The following is an 11,843-nucleotide window of genomic DNA, read 5'->3' as shown; positions in this document are numbered from 1 at the left end:
ATAACCCAGGTAGCAAGCCCATGTGGGACTCACATGGGCCCCATATTCTCTAAAATGTTATCTTTATTGAGGGTGACTTGAAAAAGTTAATAACTTTCTAACGGCCACGCCACGCCGTCTTCTATTATGATGAAATAATAGATTCAGGCTCCGAGTGAAATCAGGTTTTTGTATTGGTCCGCTAGCTATATGACTTTCACTCGGGGGTGGGGTTAGTCTCAAATAGACCACTGTATCAGTGTATGATATTATTAAAATATAAAATACAAAGAGACAAATCCAGAAATAAAGTGCTTGGACACGCTTTGAATTACGATGTCACTTGGTAATTATTTAATTAATATGAATGACAAATCTCATCCATCAAATCAGAATAATAGAAATAATACAATGTATATATAAATGTTGCAATAAATATAATTGCAAAGTATTCTTAAGAGTTAAAGGGCGACTTAATTCTTACTTAATTTGTTACAGTCTAATGGGGAAGGGAAGGGATAGGTTAATGGAAATGAAGTTAGTAATTATGGCCACTTAGCTCGCTGATATTTCGATCGAGGACTTGACTTGGGACGAGATGCGACTGGGACGAACTTGGACGAGACTTGGAGGAACTTGACTTGGAGGAACTTGACTTGGCGGGAACAAAGCTGGACAGGATATGACAGGAACGAAGCTGGACGTGACTTGGTGACTTGGCGGGAACAAAGCTGGACAGGATATGACAGGAACGAAGCTGGACGTGACTTGGTGACTTGGCGGGTACGGGAACGGGAACTTGACTTGGACGAAACTGGAAGTTGACTTGGACACTTTGATGGTTGTGTGAAAGTCCTTTAGCTTAAACGTTAAAGCTTTGTTTCAATTTAACTGTTGCTGCTTTCTGTCGATCATGAAATTCTCTCAACCTGATACTGTTGCTTTTTGCTAGAATATATCGTAGAAGGTCAACCAAAACTGTTGCTTCACTTCTCCAAAGTCCAAATCTTGAAGTATGTTCTATATTTGATCTTGGAGCACTGATGAGTTAGAGATGGGTTAGGAGGAGAAAGGTTCCGGGTGGGGACGTTCTAAGTGAGGGGGTTCCAAGTGAGGATTTCATGCAGGGGATGGGGGTTTTATACCTAATTACATATTCACAATCTCGATTCTGAGATCTCCTCCTACAAAATATTCTTACACTAAACTTCACTATTTCGTTATAATTACAGTAGGTGACTGGGCGGGCATAACACTTGATGGACACTCAAACAGTGTTCCTGGACCATTAATCCTAACATTCTGATTGGGCGAAAGTAAAAATAAGGGGAAGGAGTAGAAAAGACAAAGGCTCATTGGACAGTGGGGTATATCCCTGCTAGTACTTCCTGCGCTGACCCAACTCCTTTTCCAAGAAAACAAATGCTTTGTCTTCCAGCCCAAACTGGTTTTCGCAGAGGCAGAAGGACAATTTATATGTTTGCTTATCATCAAAGATTGTCAACATTAACTTCCTCTCCCTGTGTTTCTAATCCTGGGGTAAATAAATCTAAGTCTTAAGTTTTGGCAACACTGGTTGAATAGGGGCTTTGTCTACTATAGGTCATGTACCTATTCTATGTGAACAGATTTAATCCTATCCTTTCCTTCATGTGAATGGACCTAAACTCCAATGAAATAAGGGGCATTCTCATTATCTACAAACATCCTATTCTTGGAACATTTGGACAAGTGGAAATGACCAGGTTTCATCCTACTATAGTTTGTTGACCTCCAGTAGAAAGGATGATGAAAATAGGAGAGAGAGAGAGAGAGAGAGAGAGAGGGGGGGGTATCTGGTTTAAAGGGAGATATCTCTACTTCGCTACATCTTCCCCTTGGCCACTTGAATGGCGACCTCGCCATTCCCAAAAATGGAATATAAAAAAACACACCTCAACTTAACTATAACTGTCTTTCCTATATTCATGGTTTACCAAATGACATCTGAAATACTACTACAACCACTACAACACTCAATTGATGCCTACTGCGCTCATATACAAGATATGAAGGCAATAGCATATAACACAATTATACTTTATGACCAAAGTATCCTACATGTACACAAGTCATGTCCTATTACATAACAACAGAGATTAAACTCCATCTTTACAAATCCATCTATAAAAAATGTCAGTGTAAACTTAAAATAAATCAAATGCATAGCTAGAATGCAAATAATTACACAAAATAATATCATGTCGGTATATCCTCAGATTCCCAAACAAAATTAAATCAAGCGATATTGTGTCAAAGCACAATATATCATAATATACATCATTTATGACTGTATCTATTAGTGCAAAGATACACATTGTAAAATAAGAACTACATTTATTTTTTCTATTTCTTCCCTACCAATCAACCAAATGTCTCCAAAAAAAATAACAAAACTAAAACATCTTAACCTTCCATATAAAATTAAAGTGATTATCTTTATTTTATGTGAATGTTTCGATTCCTTGCAATCTAGAAAGCTTCATACTCTCTAACCTCAAACAAAACAATAATTTGTATGATTTCCTCAAAGAAATCAGAGATACAAGATGTGTCACTTCATGTGCACATTATAACAATAATACTATGGTGCAATTAATGCATGTGTGGAACTCATTGAGCCACAAACCATATACAAACAGCTAAGGGTGGAGTATTCCCACTCTTTAAAAAAAAACAAGTTATTAGTACTTGTATCAATACTAAAGTATCAAAATCAATTGTCAAATTAAAATACAGAATGAGTGGCTTTCTCATCCATACCAAAGTTCATATTTACATTTCTTCTAACATCATGTAATCGCACCTGGTCAACATTTTCCCTTACACTAAAAACTGGTGCAACCATGTCACGGGTTGCTGGCAGAGTTGATAACAGAAGCACCACTAACATCAACATCATACTCGCAATGATCTCAGTTGGTGAAAACAACAAAAATATAAATTTCACAAACACTAGCAACAGCAAAACATACATCATGGACCATCCATACTTGCTATTATTGATTGGCTGTACTATTTGGCTCTGGTAGTATGCTAGCCTATTTGGTGGGCGCGGGCATCTTTGCGATCGTCTCGGAGGACAATCTTCCTCAAACATGGAGGCGGCCTCTTGCTCCTCACCAGTTAGGGCAGGGCATGTATCGGGGGTAGGATCTTCCTCTTGGTCCTCTATATCAACTATATCACTGTTAGCATCACTGCTATCTTCACTAGCAGTGCTAACATGGTCATTATCGTCCTCTAAAATTACAGGGTCTGTTTCTTCTGGGGCGGGGTTCGGGGGCGTCAAATTACTATCATTTTCCTCAACATTCGGATTCACAATATTTACCTCATTTTCACTTGTATCTACCACAGGGACATCCCAAACGACAACATCAATGTCATTCTCATCACATAGGCCGGGCTCTTGCTCAATCTCAATTACAGGGGCGGGAGGGGTTTTCCTTACATGTCTAGGGGGAGGGGGCCTGGGAGGGGGTGCAGTCTTAGGCAGAAAGTTACAGGGGAGCAATAAATTGCGATGAAGCATACGGCTCTTACCACCTCCTGTTTCGGGTCGCACCTTAAACACAGGGATGTCTATGTTGGGGCGCTCCACGACAACATGTGGCACCTTGCCCCATTTGTCACCAAGCTTGTTCTTTCCTCTTACCCCCACATTTCTAACTAAGACTCTATCTCCTACCACAACCTTATTTTCCTTCAGCTTCCTATCATAGGCAGTTTTGTTTTTCTGATTCATCTCATCACCTCTTCCTGATGCCAAATTATAAGCATAATCAAGACGATCTCGTAAATGCGTGACATACTCGGGTGCACTAGAGGAGGAGTTATCTTTTGCATGGAGTCCTAAGTACAAGTCTATGGGAAGGCGGGGGTGTCTACCAAACATCAAATAAAAGGGGGAAAACCCAGTGACGTCATGTTTAGTGCAATTGTATGCGTGAATTAAGGGGGCAACATACAATTTCCAGTCACTCTTTTTCTCGTCAGAGAGGGTACCAAGCATACCGAGGAGTGTACGATTCATCCGCTCACAAGAGCCATTACCTTGGGGGTGATAGGGGGTTGTCCTAGATTTATGAGTTCCTACCAAACTACACAGTTGCTTAATTACCTCGGACTCGAAGTTTCTACCTTGATCAGAGTGCAACCGTTCAGGGAATCCATAATGTACTAGAAAGTGATCAAAGAGGGCCTTGGCCGTAGTGGTTGCCGTCTGGTTTCTGGTTGGCACCGCTACTGAGTATCGAGTAAAATGATCAGTGATAACCAAAATATTCCCGTACCCACCTTTTGATTCCTCTAGGGTCAAGTAGTCCATACAAACTAATTCAAGGGGTCTATTAGTCTTCACACTAACTAAGGGGGCAGTATTCCTCAAATTTTGGACTCCTTTTCTGCGCACACAACGACCGCAACTCCCAACATAGATTTTCACATCTTTAGCTAGGAAAGGCCAAAAGAACCTCTCACGAATCAAGTCTGTGGTTCGTTCAATTCCTAGATGGCCTATTTCGTCGTGTAGGGAGTTCAAGGCTAAGGTCCGATACTTTGAGGGAAGGACAAGTTGTAGGGTGAGCTTTCCCTTATCAAACCTCCTTCTGTACAAGACTCCTTGTTTCATCTCTAGCTTGTCCCACTCTCTCAACAAAATCTTCACCTGAAGTGACTCATTCCTAACCAAACCTATTGGGGGCTGTGTACCTTGTTTAACATAATCTATTACTTTTCTGATGGAAGGGTCCTTACTTTGTTCTTCCTCCCAGTCTGGGGGTAGGCCAGGGAAGCTATGAGGGGGGTCACTAGAACAAGTAAAAGCATTAACAGTAGTACCCATCATTTCAACATATGGACTATCTTCCACGTCAACATGTAGGGCATAATTAACTACCGCCTGGAATGCTTCAACTGAAATTGGGGGTTCACTATCTACTGGGGACTCGGTACTACAGGTGGGCTGGGGCTGTCTAGAAAGAGCATCGGCGTCAATGTTAAGCTTACCGGAGCGATATGTAAGAGTAATATCATAATTCGCTAAGGCTGCTAGCCAACGTTGCCCTGTGGCATCAAGCTTCGCCGTGGTTAGAACATAAGTGAGAGGATTATTATCTGTACAAACATGTACTTTGTTTCCATACAGAAAATCATGGAACTTATCAGTCACGGCCCATTTCAAAGCTAAAAACTCTAACTTGTGAGCAGGGGCGTTCCTTTCACTCTTATTTACTGATCGACTGGCGTATGCTATGACCCTTTCCTTCCCGTTTGCATCTAGCTGATATAGGGCTGCACCCAGTCCAGTAGTACTTGCATCTGTATGCAATATGAAAGATTTATCAAAATCAACATATGCCAACACAGGGGGGCTCATCAGCTTTTCTTTCAACAACTGAAATGCCTTTTCACATTCGGGGGTCCACTTCCAGGGAGGGGATTTGTGTGGGGGGTTCCTATGGTTACCTTTCTTCTTACGGGGTCCACCCAGGAGATCATGCAGGGGTGTGGCTATCTTAGCAAATCCAGGGATGAATTTTCTGTAATAGTTCGCAAATCCAAGAAAAGAACGAGCCTCTCGGACACAAGTAGGGGTAGCCCAACTTCTAACAGATTCAATTTTGTCTGGGTCAGTTTCGATTCCTCTATCTGAAATGATGTGGCCCAAATATTTCACTCTGGTTTGGAGGAGCTTACATTTGGATGCTTTTAGTTTGAACCCATTTTCCGCGAGGCGCTTAATGACGGTTTCTAGTCTATTAACCTGTTCATCGACAGTTCTCCCATACACTATTATGTCGTCTAAATAAACGACACAACAAGTGTGATTTAAGTCTCCTAGGCATTTCTCCATCGCCCTTTGAAAAGTACTGGGAGCATTGCAAAGTCCGAAAGGCATGCGATTGCACTCCCACAATCCGAGCGGAGGGGGAAGTACAAAAGCAGTTTTGTGCTTATCTTTCTCCTCAACTTCTAGTTGCCAATATCCAGATTTAAGATCTAAGGAGCTGAACCACTTTGCACCATGAAGCATTTGGAGCGTCTCGTCTATTCTGGGCAAAGCATAGGAATCGCGAATTGTTCGCTGATTGAGCTTGCGGAAATCTATGCAAAATCTTAAAGTCCCATCTTTCTTGCGAACAAGAACGACAGGGCTTGCATATGGGGAGAATGATTCCCTAACGACTCCGGCTTCATGCATAGATCTTATGTGTTCCCGTACTTCTTCGTACATTGAGGGGGGGATCCGCCGGTACCTCTCCCGAAATGGTTGCGCATCATTGAGGGGGATAGTGTGTTTGATGATGCTACTTCGCCCTAGATCATGATCGGATGTGCTAAAGGCATGGGAGTATTTGCCCAAAACCTTTTTCACCTTATCTACATCATAGGGGGAGGCAGGAGAGTCCGAAAAATCTAATCCCTCTATAACACCATCACCACCTCCCATTGCCTCAGGAGTTACCACGCTTTGCTTGTTTGTTTGAATGGGCCCTTGCACTTCACACACATATAGATCACCTAGAATCTGGCGTCTGTATAACCAAATGGGACTGTCAGTATGATTCTCAATCAAAATAGGGACACACCTAGATTGCTGCCGCTCGCGATCAACAACTATGACATTCTGATTAACCACCAGGCCAGTGGGGAAATCACGTATACGAGGTTCTAACATTGCTGCATATGCATATCCTACGCAAGGAAGCGATACTTCACCCGGCACAACTACTGCCTGTTTTGCAGGAATCTTAACAGCTTTTTTGGCTGCGATCCTTACAGCGCCTAGTCTGCCTTCCACGGTCGCCGGTATCGGTCGTTGCATACATGCATACACTTCTTTCCAAGTAGGGGTCAAGTCCGTATGTGATTCAAAATCATGGCCATAATTAGCATGTCCTATCTCAATACACGATTGAATAACATTTGTACCTACACATAATGGGACCTTTCGATTATATGGGGTATCGGGGACAATCAACACAGGGGCAACTAATTCCTGGGGGGCGGGGAGGGAACCTGGGAGATGAATTGAAATTTCTACATATCCTAAATAGGGGACGGGCAATCCATTTGCACCTTCAACCTTAATAAGGTTTTCAAGTGAATGGAGAGGGGTACCTTTAAGATTACATGCATAAAATGATTTACACAAAGTCGTAACTTGGGAGCCAGTGTCGATCAAACATTTGGATCTATGTCCATTAATAATGGACAAAGCTTCATTTGCTGGACCAACCATTTTCTTCATCGTAGATGGGGAAGGGGGGACATTACTAGAATTAACCTGCACCTGGTCTACCGCCTGTCCCACGGCAGAGACCTGTTTTCGTTTAAACTAAACTGTGTGTCATGGTGGGACATGGGGGTAGAATGATGGGACATGAGAGGGGGAGGATGGGACATGAGGGGAGGAGGATGGGACATGAGGGGAGGAGGATGGGGCATGTTGTCATGAGGGGGCATTGTTCCCATCATGTGAGAATTAACGGGATGGGGAGGGTGCTGGTTATAGCCATGGGATGGGGGTCTACGGAGGTTACATTCCCTAGAAAAGTGGCCTACCCTTCCACAAGTATAACATGGTCCCTTGGGAGCCCTGGGAGCCCGTGGAAAATTTGACTGGGGAGGGGGTCCCTGGCGTCCTACCTCCATCTCCCTCAATTTCTCTCGAATCTCTTTCAGCTCCTTCTCGAGGTCGGCCTGAGGGGACTGGACCTGCGCGGCATGCGCATTAATTTTGTGGCGGGTCGCTGATTTTCCTGAGCATGAAAGTTCCGAAAATCTTCACTTTCCTGCTCTACCAGCCGAGCTACCCGCACAAGCTCGTCAAATGAGTCAATCACCTCATATTTATGCCGTATGGCTTGTTTAAGGCTTACATTCGACAAGCCCTTCCAAAATATCACGCGCAGCGTTTCATCCTTAGCCGACTTAGAGATGCCACTCCTATGCTCTGCCCTATCAATTAGCAGCTGGAGGCGAGCGCTGAAGGCAGAAACGCCTTCCTCGGGGCTCTGCTTGGAAGAGTAGAGCTGCTGTAAGAGCGCAGCCCCACTTTCCACAGTGCCATAGAACCCCTCTAACTTGCTCAAAATATCCTGGACTGTTGTGTCCACCTCCATATGTAAAACCAATTGGGCAGCTTCACCACGCAAGGATCGCCGAACTAGCCTAGCTAAGGCTTGATGACTGCAGCTTTCATCTGTTTGGAGGCATTTTATCTCGTGCATCCAAACTTCGAAAGGAACATCACCACCCTTGGGTTTCGGATCCCCAGAAAATATTGAAAGTTTGAATGGGTTCTGGATTACGGTTTGGGACCTAAGTACAGGCGGACTAACATCAATTGGTTCCTTCTTTAGTTTGAGAACAAGATTGGATGGGGGAATTTCTAATATCTCAAGTACCTTGTCATCTAAGGTCTCTTTATTTAGTTCGGATATTGCTCGTAATGCAAGGACACTACTAGCAAAAGCACAGTGAGCATTACCGGTGCTCTCGCCAGTTACAGAATCTTTGCCAAAGTTTAAGTGGGACACTTCCCCAATCTTTTCTAAAAATTCTCTTAAACCGTCCTCGGTAGTTGAAGGACTCAATCCCTTTATCAAAACAACACAATCTCCCTTAACAGAAGCCATTGTTTAAAGAAGTAAGGAGAGAAAGTATGAAAGAAAAATAAAGAAGTAGAAGAGGAATAGATCTAAAGGAAATAAGAGGAATAAAAGGATCTTAGGAAAGACAACTATACGATTATTAAATCTACAACAGAAACAAAAAAAAAACAGTCAAATCCCAATCTATAATATTGACTATACAAAAGAATAAGGACTTTAACATGAAATAGTATAGAGCAACGCTAAGCGGAAAATATAAAAATTTGCCAATCACTAGCGAGCATACACCTCAGCAACACATACACTCACACAAAATATTCAACCATTCGTCAGATAAGGGGGTGATATCAGAGGATTGGAATGTAATATCGTCAAAAAATAAAAAAATGGAGAACAGGGCTAGCGATTAAACAAAAAAAATGATTTTAAATAAATCAATATAAAGACCAAATAGTATAATTAATTTCCAAACAAATCAACTATTCCTCTGCACCATAAAGATTCAAATTCAAATCCTCAGTCAATGGAATACCTGCACTCAAATCTCAACGATAATGTATACAACTTCACACACAAAAAAAACTGTAAAATGAATAAACTGTCTCCAAAACTATTTTACATATGCAAGCACTTTTTACTGACAGGGACTTGGCATCAAACCTGTCTTTAACAAAAATAATTTGGGAGCGTTACAGCTTTTTGAAATATTTAAAACCAAAATCCTACTAGAGTATTCGTGCTGATAACGCGAAGGTCGTGGGTTCCGTCTAACGGCCACGCCACGCGTCTTCTATTATGATGAAATAATAGATTCAGGCTCCGAGTGAAATCAGGTTTTTGTATTGGTCCGCTAGCTATATGACTTTCACTCGGGGGTGGGGTTAGTCTCAAATAGACCACTGTATCAGTGTATGATATTATTAAAATATAAAATACAAAGAGACAAATCCAGAAATAAAGTGCTTGGACACGCTTTGAATTACGATGTCACTTGGTAATTATTTAATTAATATGAATGACAAATCTCATCCATCAAATCAGAATAATAGAAATAATACAATGTATATATAAATGTTGCAATAAATATAATTGCAAAGTATTCTTAAGAGTTAAAGGGCGACTTAATTCTTACTTAATTTGTTACAGTCTAATGGGGAAGGGAAGGGATAGGTTAATGGAAATGAAGTTAGTAATTATGGCCACTTAGCTCGCTGATATTTCGATCGAGGACTTGACTTGGGACGAGATGCGACTGGGACGAACTTGGACGAGACTTGGAGGAACTTGACTTGGAGGAACTTGACTTGGCGGGAACAAAGCTGGACAGGATATGACAGGAACGAAGCTGGACGTGACTTGGTGACTTGGCGGGAACAAAGCTGGACAGGATATGACAGGAACGAAGCTGGACGTGACTTGGTGACTTGGCGGGTACGGGAACGGGAACTTGACTTGGACGAAACTGGAAGTTGACTTGGACACTTTGATGGTTGTGTGAAAGTCCTTTAGCTTAAACGTTAAAGCTTTGTTTCAATTTAACTGTTGCTGCTTTCTGTCGATCATGAAATTCTCTCAACCTGATACTGTTGCTTTTTGCTAGAATATATCGTAGAAGGTCAACCAAAACTGTTGCTTCACTTCTCCAAAGTCCAAATCTTGAAGTATGTTCTATATTTGATCTTGGAGCACTGATGAGTTAGAGATGGGTTAGGAGGAGAAAGGTTCCGGGTGGGGACGTTCTAAGTGAGGGGGTTCCAAGTGAGGATTTCATGCAGGGGATGGGGGTTTTATACCTAATTACATATTCACAATCTCGATTCTGAGATCTCCTCCTACAAAATATTCTTACACTAAACTTCACTATTTCGTTATAATTACAGTAGGTGACTGGGCGGGCATAACACTTGATGGACACTCAAACAGTGTTCCTGGACCATTAATCCTAACATTCTGATTGGGCGAAAGTAAAAATAAGGGGAAGGAGTAGAAAAGACAAAGGCTCATTGGACAGTGGGGTATATCCCTGCTAGTACTTCCTGCGCTGACCCAACTCCTTTTCCAAGAAAACAAATGCTTTGTCTTCCAGCCCAAACTGGTTTTCGCAGAGGCAGAAGGACAATTTATATGTTTGCTTATCATCAAAGATTGTCAACATTAACTTCCTCTCCCTGTGTTTCTAATCCTGGGGTAAATAAATCTAAGTCTTAAGTTTTGGCAACACTGGTTGAATAGGGGCTTTGTCTACTATAGGTCATGTACCTATTCTATGTGAACAGATTTAATCCTATCCTTTCCTTCATGTGAATGGACCTAAACTCCAATGAAATAAGGGGCATTCTCATTATCTACAAACATCCTATTCTTGGAACATTTGGACAAGTGGAAATGACCAGGTTTCATCCTACTATAGTTTGTTGACCTCCAGTAGAAAGGATGATGAAAATAGGAGAGAGAGAGAGAGAGAGAGAGAGGGGGGGGTATCTGGTTTAAAGGGAGATATCTCTACTTCGCTACACTTGGAAGGGAGGGGGTGCAACCTGCCACACGCCTCTACTTCTTGGTTGCTTTGATCCATTGCCGAAAATATTTTGGCACCTATAATTCCCCCCCCCCCCCAACCGAGGATACAAATCGACACCCTTGCACATAGGCCTAGCTACTAGCAATATAAAAATATAATAACAATGATAATAATGATAATAACAACAACAACAACACTGAAAAGACATAGAGACCTAGCGTGACGTGTCTTGGTCGCAGTGGCGGATCCAGGGGGGGGGGACGTGTAAAAACACGTTAATTTTATCTTTTTTTTGGAGATGCCCCCCCCCCCCCCAGTGCGATTTTAAACATTTCGAGGGCCAAACAAAAAATTGTGCTCACTAGCCCCCCCCCCCCCCCTCTCCCCAACCCCTTGGTGCCCTATAGGCATAGCGTTAGTACAGGCATGTCCATGGTACAGGTATGGAATATGAATTCGCAATGGGGTGGAAATGTGAACAAGCACACCCTGCAAAACAGGGAGGGGGCAAAAAGTCTGCACCTGTTCATGGTCATTTCCCTTTTTCTGCCTTTCGCCCCCACCCTTCCCGAACCCTCTCTCTCTCTCTCTCTCTCTCCCTCCCTTCATCTCTCTCACTCTCTCTCTCTCTCTCTCTCTCTTTCTCTTTCTCTCTCTCTCTCTCTTTCTCTTTAACATGCAGC

At 42.4% G+C, this 11,843-nt stretch overlaps 1 long non-coding RNA gene across 1 annotated transcript; it reads right to left on the bottom strand.

The window, feature by feature from the left end:
- Window positions 1-310: 310 nt before the first annotated feature.
- Window positions 311-11,156, bottom strand: LOC115923680. The gene is made up of 3 exons (XR_004064051.1): window positions 10,081-11,156; window positions 6,608-6,611; window positions 311-812 (listed from the first exon to the last, which is right to left on the bottom strand). It is a non-coding gene; the product is annotated as an uncharacterized LOC115923680 (long non-coding RNA).
- Window positions 11,157-11,843: the final 687 nt, after the last annotated feature.

Source organism: Strongylocentrotus purpuratus, unplaced genomic scaffold, assembly GCF_000002235.5.
Source record: "Strongylocentrotus purpuratus isolate Spur 01 unplaced genomic scaffold, Spur_5.0 spur5_scaffold_14, whole genome shotgun sequence".
NCBI classification, from domain to species: Eukaryota; Metazoa; Echinodermata; class Echinoidea; order Camarodonta; family Strongylocentrotidae; genus Strongylocentrotus; species Strongylocentrotus purpuratus.
This window is presented reverse-complemented; position numbering and strand designations above follow the sequence as displayed.